Here is a 10,018-nt window from a genome sequence, read left to right as displayed (position 1 = left end):
CCACACTATGCTAACAAAACGTTTGTAGTTGTAGTATTTGGTATTTAACTCTGAATTTGATGGGGGCATGGTGGCTCAGTGGTAGAACACCTGACTCGGGACCGAAGAGTCGTTAGTTCGCGCCGCGCCCGGGTAAGCTGTCATGCCGAAAGAGGCGGCTCTCTCCTGTCACCCAGCTGGTTGCAGCAGCCGTAGCTTAGTGGGTTAGAACTTTCTGACCGAAGGGTCGGAGGTTCAAGTCCACCCAAGGGTCATTTGTAGACATTAGGAAGGACATCCGGTCATAAAGGCTACACGCACCAAATACCTAAGTCCTCTACCCAGGGGCAACGCCTTAGCCCTTATCGACAAAAAGGGACACGGCATAAAGAAGAAAAAAAAAATCCCCCATCTCAAATGCTTTCTTGTTCCTGTGCCATTTCTTGTTTTTGCGCTTTTTCCAATGTCTACTGTACATCATAACGCTCATTTTAAAATGAAATTTTTGTTTTTTAGTAGTAATGTAAGTTGCCTTATGATAAAGAGGAAAACAGCAGTTGGATGGTTGGTCTGTTACTAAGCGGTTCCTGTGTAATGGTTGACGTGAAAATGAGACAGCAACCCCCTTTCCCCTCCGCCCACCAGACTATCCAGCCTACACTGGTACACGTAGAGAAGCACTAGATGCGGAGCTTCAAGGCCCTTCAGTAAATGTTCTTAATGTGGTGTGGTGTGGTAGGACATTCTGTGTGATGTGGTGTGAGTGTGCTGTATGACATGGTGTGGTGTGGCTCAGCAGGAGTGAGCCACCCAAAAATCTTTGGTAAAAGACATGTTCAGAGCTGCTCCTAGATATTCTCCAGCACCTAAAAAGTGAGAAGGATCACCATGAAATATATATATATATATATATATATATATATATATATATATATATATATATATATATATATAATTATAATATGTGTGTGTGGGTGGGTGAGTGTTAGTGTGGGTGTGGTATAGTTATTACAGTAAAACGTACTACTGTAATGGAACCAAGAAAAACTCTCAGTAGAGTATTTAGTGATTGGGATAGATCTTAGCGCAGTATTGTCGACGGCATTAGCGACGTCGTAGCACCTCTTTCATAGCAGTTTATATGATGTATTTCACATGAATTTTTTCTTGTATATTATTTTGTATTTTATACATTTCACATACCAACACTTTCCACCAGTATCACACAAGAGGATATTCAGGTGGATAAGGTCAAATATATCGCTTTGGAAGAGGTATTGTCAAGTCTCCAACAAGCCATTAGAAGCCAACGAGGATACAGTCATTATACCCAACCCTCTCATCAATATTGATTTCGGTGCTGCAGTGGTAATATATATCCAGCTCACAATTAGACCTTGAGTTCGATTCTTGGGTCGGTCAGAGTCTCTAAAAAAGCTTGTTTGTCCTTTGTTCCTGTTCACCCAGCGGTACAACTGGGAACCTCCGAAGCTGGATGTAATTCCATTGTTGCCAGTCGTACTGAAGGAGGAGACTGAACCTCAGCGGTACCTGATTATCTGCCTTCATGACATTTGCGGCATTCGGTAGGCATTAATCCTAAGCCTTCTCTTCTTATTCATTACATCTGTCATTACTTCTGGAAATTCTCTGCCAAACTGACATCAGCCATATTGTTACGTAAATTTATGCGATGGCAAATATTAAAAATATCTTAAATGTTAAAGTAGATATTCTTTATTATCGCCCGCATTTAGCAAGGCGGGACGATATTGGTTTGTGCGTGTGTGTGTGTGTGTGTGTGTGTGTGTGTGTGTGTGTGTGTGTGTGTGTGTGTGTGTGTGTGTGTGTGAATAATGCCAGATTATCTCGAAAGTTTGGGGCGAATTTTCACCAAACTTTCAGGGAAGAGCTACTATGTGGATATGTTGTTTGGGGGAGGGTTTGATCAAACGCGATCGAATGCAGTGCTAGCCGCTGTATATATAGCTATCTATCTATCAGTCTATCTATGTGTGTATATATATTATAGAAAATACGCAATCGGACTAAGGGGGTTAAGTATACAGGTTAGTGCGGTAGCTAATATTGAAGTTCAGTCATAGTCAGCAGACAAACGTTGTATGGTGATCTGATGTGAGAAATGAAATACAGTAAATCACTTGTTGGGTGATTGCTGTGCATTACATTGAATGATATTATGTTCAGACGAGAGATGATATTATGATTCTGTAAATAATGTTTTGTAAATACTGTTGCATATACTTATCTAAGTTTCTTTGTAAATATGGAGTTATATATAACTTGTAAACTGTTCACTGCAACATGTTGTTTTTGTTATTACCAAAAAACTAATGTGCAATGGTTTGTGTGTGGTGTGGGACAGTGGGTGTTTTGGTTGGACTATGAACATCATGGTTGGTCTGTGTCTGAACCCCTACAGTCTGAGAGTTAATAGCCAATAAAGTCAAATAAACACACAATATTATACTATAATTTTGCTCAAGTTGTGGTGGGTGGCAGAGTGCGAACGAATTCACTCTACCGGGAGGTGCAACAAAAGAGGTGGACTGACAGTGATCTGGGGACGACCTTAGCTGCAACTTCCCGACTTGACTATTCATTCGCGGCAGCCTAACTGGCGGGCATAAGAATCTAACTGAAGCCTTGCCTCAGGCCCGTCAATATCATAGTTCACCTTACGGCGTGCATAATTAACAGTGACAGGTGAAAACTGAGCTTGAAATTCAAAATATTGCATGGATGTACACATTTGAGAGTTGGGCAGCTGCAGTTGTGGCCTTCTGATCTGGTTCGCCCGGCCAAAACGGGCCATTGCCCTCTGACCACCTGTCACATGAGTTATTGATTCTAAATTTTAAAATCCCAGTTTGATTATTATACCTAACACACTCTTAATATTTACTTATGAAGAAACCATAATAAAGTAATTGAATTGTGCTAGACTTGAGTATGTGTCACTGAGAATATTTATAATACAGTTAACATTCTTGTATAAACAGTAACGTATCAGTGCCGCTAGAAACTTTATGTAATGATGGCGCCGACACGCCCATAAGCCCTAACAAATATTAAACTTCGCAACTCCCAAACACGGTGGTATTAAATTCTTTTTAAGCATTTCGCCTCAGTCTTCATGCTTGTCTATACCTAAAGTGGTTCAACAAACGCTAACGTGAAAAACAAATGACAAAAAGCCGTCCTGGTTTTTTTTTTCTTTGTCTCTTTTTCCCTTTTCTTCTACATTTTTCTTTTGTTTTTTCTTTTCTTCGTACTTTTTTTCTTTTCTGTTGTTTTCTTTTTTTCGTCGTTTCTTTTAATCTTTTTTCTTTTCTTTTTTCATTTTTCTTCTTCTTTTTTCTGAGTTTTCTTTCTTCTTTCTCGTTTCCTTTCGTTTCATCTCTTTCTTCTTGTCTTTTTATTTTTTCTCCTCTCCTTTTGCTTCTTCATTTTCGTCATTTCCTTTTTCTTTTCCTTCCTTTTCTTCACTTTTCTTATACTTAGTTTCCTTTTTTTCTTTTCCTTTTCCTTTTCTTTTTCTAATTTTCTTCTACTTTTTCTTCTACTTTTTCCTTTTCCATTTCCTTATTAGCTTCTATTTCTTCTTCCCTTTCCTTTTATTCTTTTATTGTTATTATTTTTTTTTTCTTAGAACCCTCTCGCTTTGAAACGGCAGAACTGATCACTTTGGTTTTTTTCACACAAGGGGTTCTTCTCTACTGGGTTGGAAGCACGGAAGGTATTGCCCAAAGATGGAGAAGGGTAATAGGTCAGGAATCGGTCAACTTTTACAGTTTTAATTTGATTTAGACAAAACTTGGTGGGAGGGTAATGGGCGAGCAGTGGTGAAGTGTGTGTGTGAGTGTGTGTATTTTTTTTAACACGTTCAAAATTTAAGGTCACAGGGCAGTTTCAAATTTGGGGCCTTTTAATTCAAACAGTTTTTATTCAATTTTGATCAAACTTATTAGAATTATGGGCAGACAGATGAAACTGCTCAATATTGAGAACAATAGGACGAAAGTCAAGGTTGCAGGGAAAGGTCAACTTAACACTTCTGATCGAATATGAACCAAACTCAGTTGAGAGGTGCAAGAATATCAAGTTTGAGAAAAATAGGTCAATTACAAAACTATCAACAGACCATCACAGGCCAGTCACAAGGAGTGGGTGTTACGCTCTCAGTGGTCCTTCTCGTTATTTTCTCCACAGGATTCAACTCAAGAGACTTTCTGAATTGGAGTGGGTTAGTCAGAACATGCATTAATATCTTCACTAGGCCAACTACAGTGCTCTTAACTTGAATAACTTACAAAAACCTTCCGAGATTTCTTTCATACTTTTTTTTTAAACCATAAGTATGAAAAAAAATAATAATAATAACACGTATGAAGATGTAGGGATGACAGTGTGCCAAAAACTGTCGGAACAAAGTCGAGGCAGTAAAACATGTAATCCCACTCCATTTTTTTCTGCTGCACATTCCATTATGGTGTGGCATGAGTGAACCCGTAAAGTGTTAGTATAATATTATAACTATTAACCACTCATGCAGTATGCAAGGTTATGCACACAAAAAAAAAAAAAAAATGAAACAAAGATGTAGGGATGGGATTCCATGTTTTACTGCCTTGGTCTTGTTCTGATGGGTTTGGTGCACTGTCATCCCTACATTTTCATATATTTTATTAAATCTTTTTTATACTTGTACATCTTGTTCCTGTATGTTCATATGCGTGTGGTAAATATTACACATTAAACAGGTTAAATGCATGTAAGAGGTAGGCCTATAGATATTCCAGCAGGAAATGACTGGGGAAATTAAAGGAGTGGAAAGGTAATGAAGGCTTTGGAAAGATGAAGGGAGGGACGAAAAGGGAAAGTGAGAAAAGGAGGGAGAAGAGAAGAAAGCACTTCTGTAGAGTTTGATCAGTACTTCACTTACCTTCATCCTTCATTCTTGGGGGATGAATGGAGGTTATTTTAAAAGACTTCCACGACGACAGGGTACTTTATTGGAAGAGGACTATGCTACATTCTCAGAGTCTAGTCGTTCTCTGTCTCTCCCAGTGTCGTTGGAAGGAAGGTAAGTGAGCTTCAGTTTACCAGCATGTTGCATTGGGTTAAGGGTCCTCGGATGTATACTCATAAAAGTCTTCTCAGCGTTCTCTTCCATGGTTTGCAAATTTTGAGAATGGAAGCTGTCAGCGCCAGTCAGCGCATTCAAGCAGCACCTGAATCGTGAAAACTCAGCAGCAAACATCCGCTCACTCTGGATATTACATGCACTCAGAGAGCGCATACTTCCGCCAACGCCAATACCAGACAACTTAGATGACCATCGAAATTTAATAAACTTTTCCTTGGCCTATGACCCATATATATACAAAATTTTATTGAAACCCATCAATATATTTTTATATCTTGTGGACAAACAAAAAAAAACAGTCCTGAACCTGGACTCGAGACAAGATCATCACCAAAATTTAGTCAACTCTTCCTTGACCAATGACCCTCATATCCACAAAATTTCATTTAAATCCATCAATAACTTTTTGAGATACGTTGTGGACTAACAGACAAACGGGGGTGAAAGCATAACCTCCAACTTCCGTTGGCGGAGGTAATATATATTTTTTTATTCCAGTAATTTATTAAGTTAATGTTTGAAATTTTTGAACAAATGTTGTCTTAGATGCTAATAATAAATGGTCTCCATAGAATCATATATTCATCGGCCAATTTTTTTAATATCTCAGAAACAGCAAAGCATGTACGAGTATTTTAAGGCAGCAGATGTGAGCTCGGTTTACCGCAGGGGTTTGCTGTTTCTTCTCATTCATTTATTTATTTATTTATTTATTTATTCATGTATTTGTTGCAAGTTATTTCCTTTCAGCGGCAATGGGTATCATTGATGCCAGATGGTTTTGCGTGAGTGCTGCTGAGTCTTGACTTCACAGTCTTGGAGAAAGATGATATACACACACGCTGTATGATACCAATCAAATATTTGTTCACAGCATACAGCATTGCACTGCTCTGCTGAACTCAACTCGTACTGACAGACTAAAGTGAATGCACGTGGATAAACAGTTCTTACAGGCAGTTTCTTTCGCATCTGACAAAACAAGTATTTCAGCCTTTACATCATCAGGGTCATTTTGTTTCGCGTACACCCTTACCTCTGCTTAACGGACTCAAAGTACAGGACACAAGGTCATCATGTGGTGTTACTGTCTAAGAAACTGTTTCTGAAATTATCAGATCAATCTCAGAGATGATTTGTAGTTCTTGGAATCTGTTTGGGCCTAACAAGAAATTTGTATGTAAAGATTTTTACAGGAAGAATACCTCCTCAACAAGCTCTCAGGTAGTATCGGTGATAACACTGACGTGAAATTTGGAAAGCCCTAAGTTTAATCACTTACGTTTTCCGATCCTGGGCGTCTCGTTGAACGATTTCCAGGAAAGGTAGTCCTTACAAATGTTTCCTCCAGCTACTGTCTTATTCATTTGATCAATGAAATTTTTTTTTGTATTATGTAAGTTAGTGAGAGCCTGAGAAATTCTGTCAGTTCGGGTAACAGCATTAATCATTTACCGTGCTTGCATCACATCTTAGCCAAAGAGGTGGATGACTGTGAATCTCACCAACATCGTCGTAAATTTACAGGTTTATTACTTAGTTTCTGTTCATCATGATACATTGATCTTCGGAAAACTTTACAATCACTGACGTTTCAGGATTACTAGAACGTCCAGTTGATATCCATAACTTCCGAAGGGCTATTGCTCTACAAGACTACTCTGTCCAATAAATTTCAGCCTGCCAAGCTTGCGGCTTCCTTTTCCTTCATCTGATTTCTGTCTTTTTATTAAATCGTCAAGAAAAAGCAGAAAGCTTACTTGGATATGTGTGTGCTAGCACATATACGCACACAACTAGTATCATCTGTAACCGGATTTAGTGCGTAACGCCACGTGTGGATGTGACTAGGTCGTGTTTCTTTCGTCAGGGCTTGTAAACCAGGGTAGATGCCACTCATTTTGGCTGCTCCATCAAACGAGTCTCCAATACATTGCTCGATATTTACCCAAACATATGATACTCACTCAGCAAGGTGTGTTAAGTCCTTACCATTGGAGCCATCAACATTCACAAGACGTATGAATCTCTCTATGCCCTTGTCACCAACAACGTGCCGAACACCCGTTACACACTGATCGAGAGCAGAGATATCTTACGTAGAGTTATGAGACTTTGAATTATTTTACAGTTTGAGTAGAATTATGAATTTTCAGCATTAGTTGTACTATGAAAAACAATGAGCATTTAAATAACATTTATAAAGGAAGGAACAAAAATTACAGAACAGTGAGTTTCCATCAAATACTGAGATCCCATGAACCCTGACCATCCAGCCACCAAATAACCTGTAAAGTACAAAGGAATGCGAGCAGCAAGACCTTCTGAGGCTATTTGTTATTGGGTAGATTATACTGCAACACTTATTTTATGAGGTAATGACCAGGACAGAAAGCAGGAAGGTGCCCTCATGTAAGCATACATACTAGCTTTAGTGGAAGAGTGTCTGAACAAGCACCAACAATGTAGTGTTTGTTCATGAAAGCTGTGAACTGCCAGGAGCTTATTTGGCTAAGCTACAGTAGGAGATGGGGAGCGTGGACCCTAGGGCAGCGCACGAATGTCCGACAGTTCTGTCCAACCTTGTGCACTGAGCACATCTACAAAGTAATATCATCTGGGGCAGTAAAAATTGTGGGAATGATGCCTTGCCGGTTTTTTTTTTTTTTTTTCCAGTGTTTGTCATGGGCTTTGGTATCGTATTCACACAGAAAGCAAGGCATCTTTGTGCAGCCAGATTGTTCCCACAAGCATACCAATAACTTATAAGGTTTTTACAATAATAGTCACTGATGTTCGTCATATTTAATCTTTTTAAAATGTGCCAGATTTTCTTACGATTTCTTCAGGTGACAAGAATGGTCAACCGGAACAGAAGCAAGCTTATTTCCATTGTTCAGAGGAATTTTGAGCTTTTCTTGGACGGATCAACAGGTTCATAAGTTCCTGCTCCAAGGAGAGCCACTAATCCAGAGATACCAGTGCAGTACACCAGGTCACTCTCTTGGGACCTATACCAAGAAAACGATGTCCCTGATACAAGCAGGCTCTTTGCTTTGAGTCTCGACCGTAATGTCTGAACTGAATCCTTTGCAAGACCTAATGTTTAGTTCACTTTGTGTAAAATGTTGTGGACGATTGATTGTTCCAGATTCATGTACTTCGCATTCATCACTTGTATTCTTATTACTTTCCGAGTCAGATAACTGTACAGAATCAGTTGTCTTTGGTGGAGCAGGAACGGGAAGATCCCGTCTTTGAGCAACCGACCTATAAAAATAGATAAAAGATTTTGGTACGACATTTCTTTTCTTTTCTTTTTTCCTTTTTCTTTCTTGTTGAAACTTTCACATTCGTCAGACAGATGTAACAGTCATCTCCATGATTTGTTTAGTGCACGCCTTACCACTGGAATGGCAAAAGAAAGGACTTCAGCACAGCTAACCTTTGCTCCATTTTCTCATTTGGTCAGCAATGGTGTGGTAAACTGTAGGTAGTGCCCATGACCTCTTGATCTCTTAATTTCATACCAGAATATGTATATTATACTTTTCATACAAATTCTATAATGCTCTGGTGTCTTTGTTTCACCATAAAACTGCCACATATGCAGAAAATTACATCCAGACCAGTTAAACAAAGTCTTGACAATATTACTACAATCAACTAGAAAAATAATAGCGCATGACATGCGACAAATAAGGTATACTTACATAACCTAATGTTGTGTTTTGACTGTGACTTAAACGCTCAGATTGCAGACCGTATGCAGGGTTGCGTTTCAACAGCTGGAGCGCCACGGAACGTGACGGCGCTTTCGAGAGCGAAAGTGTGGGGGGTGAAGGGGGGGGTTGTCGCGGCCTCTGTCGCGGTTGGAACTACAGTATATATTTGGTGAGGTGGGTCTCTCTGGCGACATCTGACAGCTGTAAATGGTTTAGATCACAGTCGTGTAAAGGATAACAGAACTGTAAATACCAGGGTATTATTCTGTGTAATTTGGGAGGGTGAACGGATTTTGAATACTATCTATCTATCTATCTATAGCCCGACGCCCTAATCCCGCAAAGGGTGGCCGCAGACAAAACGCCTCCAAGTCACTATGTCACCCACCATTTGACTCCCCTCCCCCCAACTCACCCCCCCCTCCCTCATATACCTCTCAACTCCATCCCTCCACCTCATCCTCGGTCTACCCCTCCCTCTCCCTCCCTCCACCTCACCTACATTGAATACTAACATGTCATAAATGAAAAGATTTGTTACAATACCCTCTTCATTTCAATTAAGTATTGATTTTCGGCTTAATGAAAGTAAAGGCTATGCGGATCTAAAGAGTACGGACTGAGGGTTTGTTTTCATTCATTCCCGCGAAAATCATACTTCCATGGAGTACCTCCTCACCTCTGTACAATGATCATATCTTCCAAAGTCATCTTGTTCCACTGTAGTCTTGCACTGCTGGGTTCATTTCGTCTTTAAAATCGGAGGAAATTACAAGAGGAAGCAGCTGTGGTGAAGGCAGGATTTGTTATGGTTCTTCATTACGGCTTAAATATTTCCAAAGTATTTCGGCAATATGCATTTACAATTATATTTTGCTGACAAATATTCATGTAACATTAATACTGTAATGCTAGGTGAAAAAGTCCCGACTCCTCGGTCCTAAAGCACCTAACGTGTAGCGGGGTCCTCTTTCGAGACCGGAGCTTAGTGCAATGAAAGAGAGGCAGGACACAAAAACTTCAGTCAATAACCTTTACACGTAGCCTATATTACCACAGTCAGACACAGGACAAAAGCAGCAGATATTACAACACAATATATGACACAGAAATAAAACCTTAACTAGGATATTAATATCTCTCA

The sequence above is a fragment of the Coenobita brevimanus genome, chromosome 98, assembly GCF_032717465.1.
Source record: "Coenobita brevimanus isolate Jiangsu-jjx chromosome 98, ASM3271746v2, whole genome shotgun sequence".
Lineage (NCBI taxonomy): Eukaryota > Metazoa > Arthropoda > Malacostraca > Decapoda > Coenobitidae > Coenobita > Coenobita brevimanus.
The sequence above is the reverse complement of the archived record's forward strand: the minus strand, read 5'-3'. Positions refer to the sequence as shown.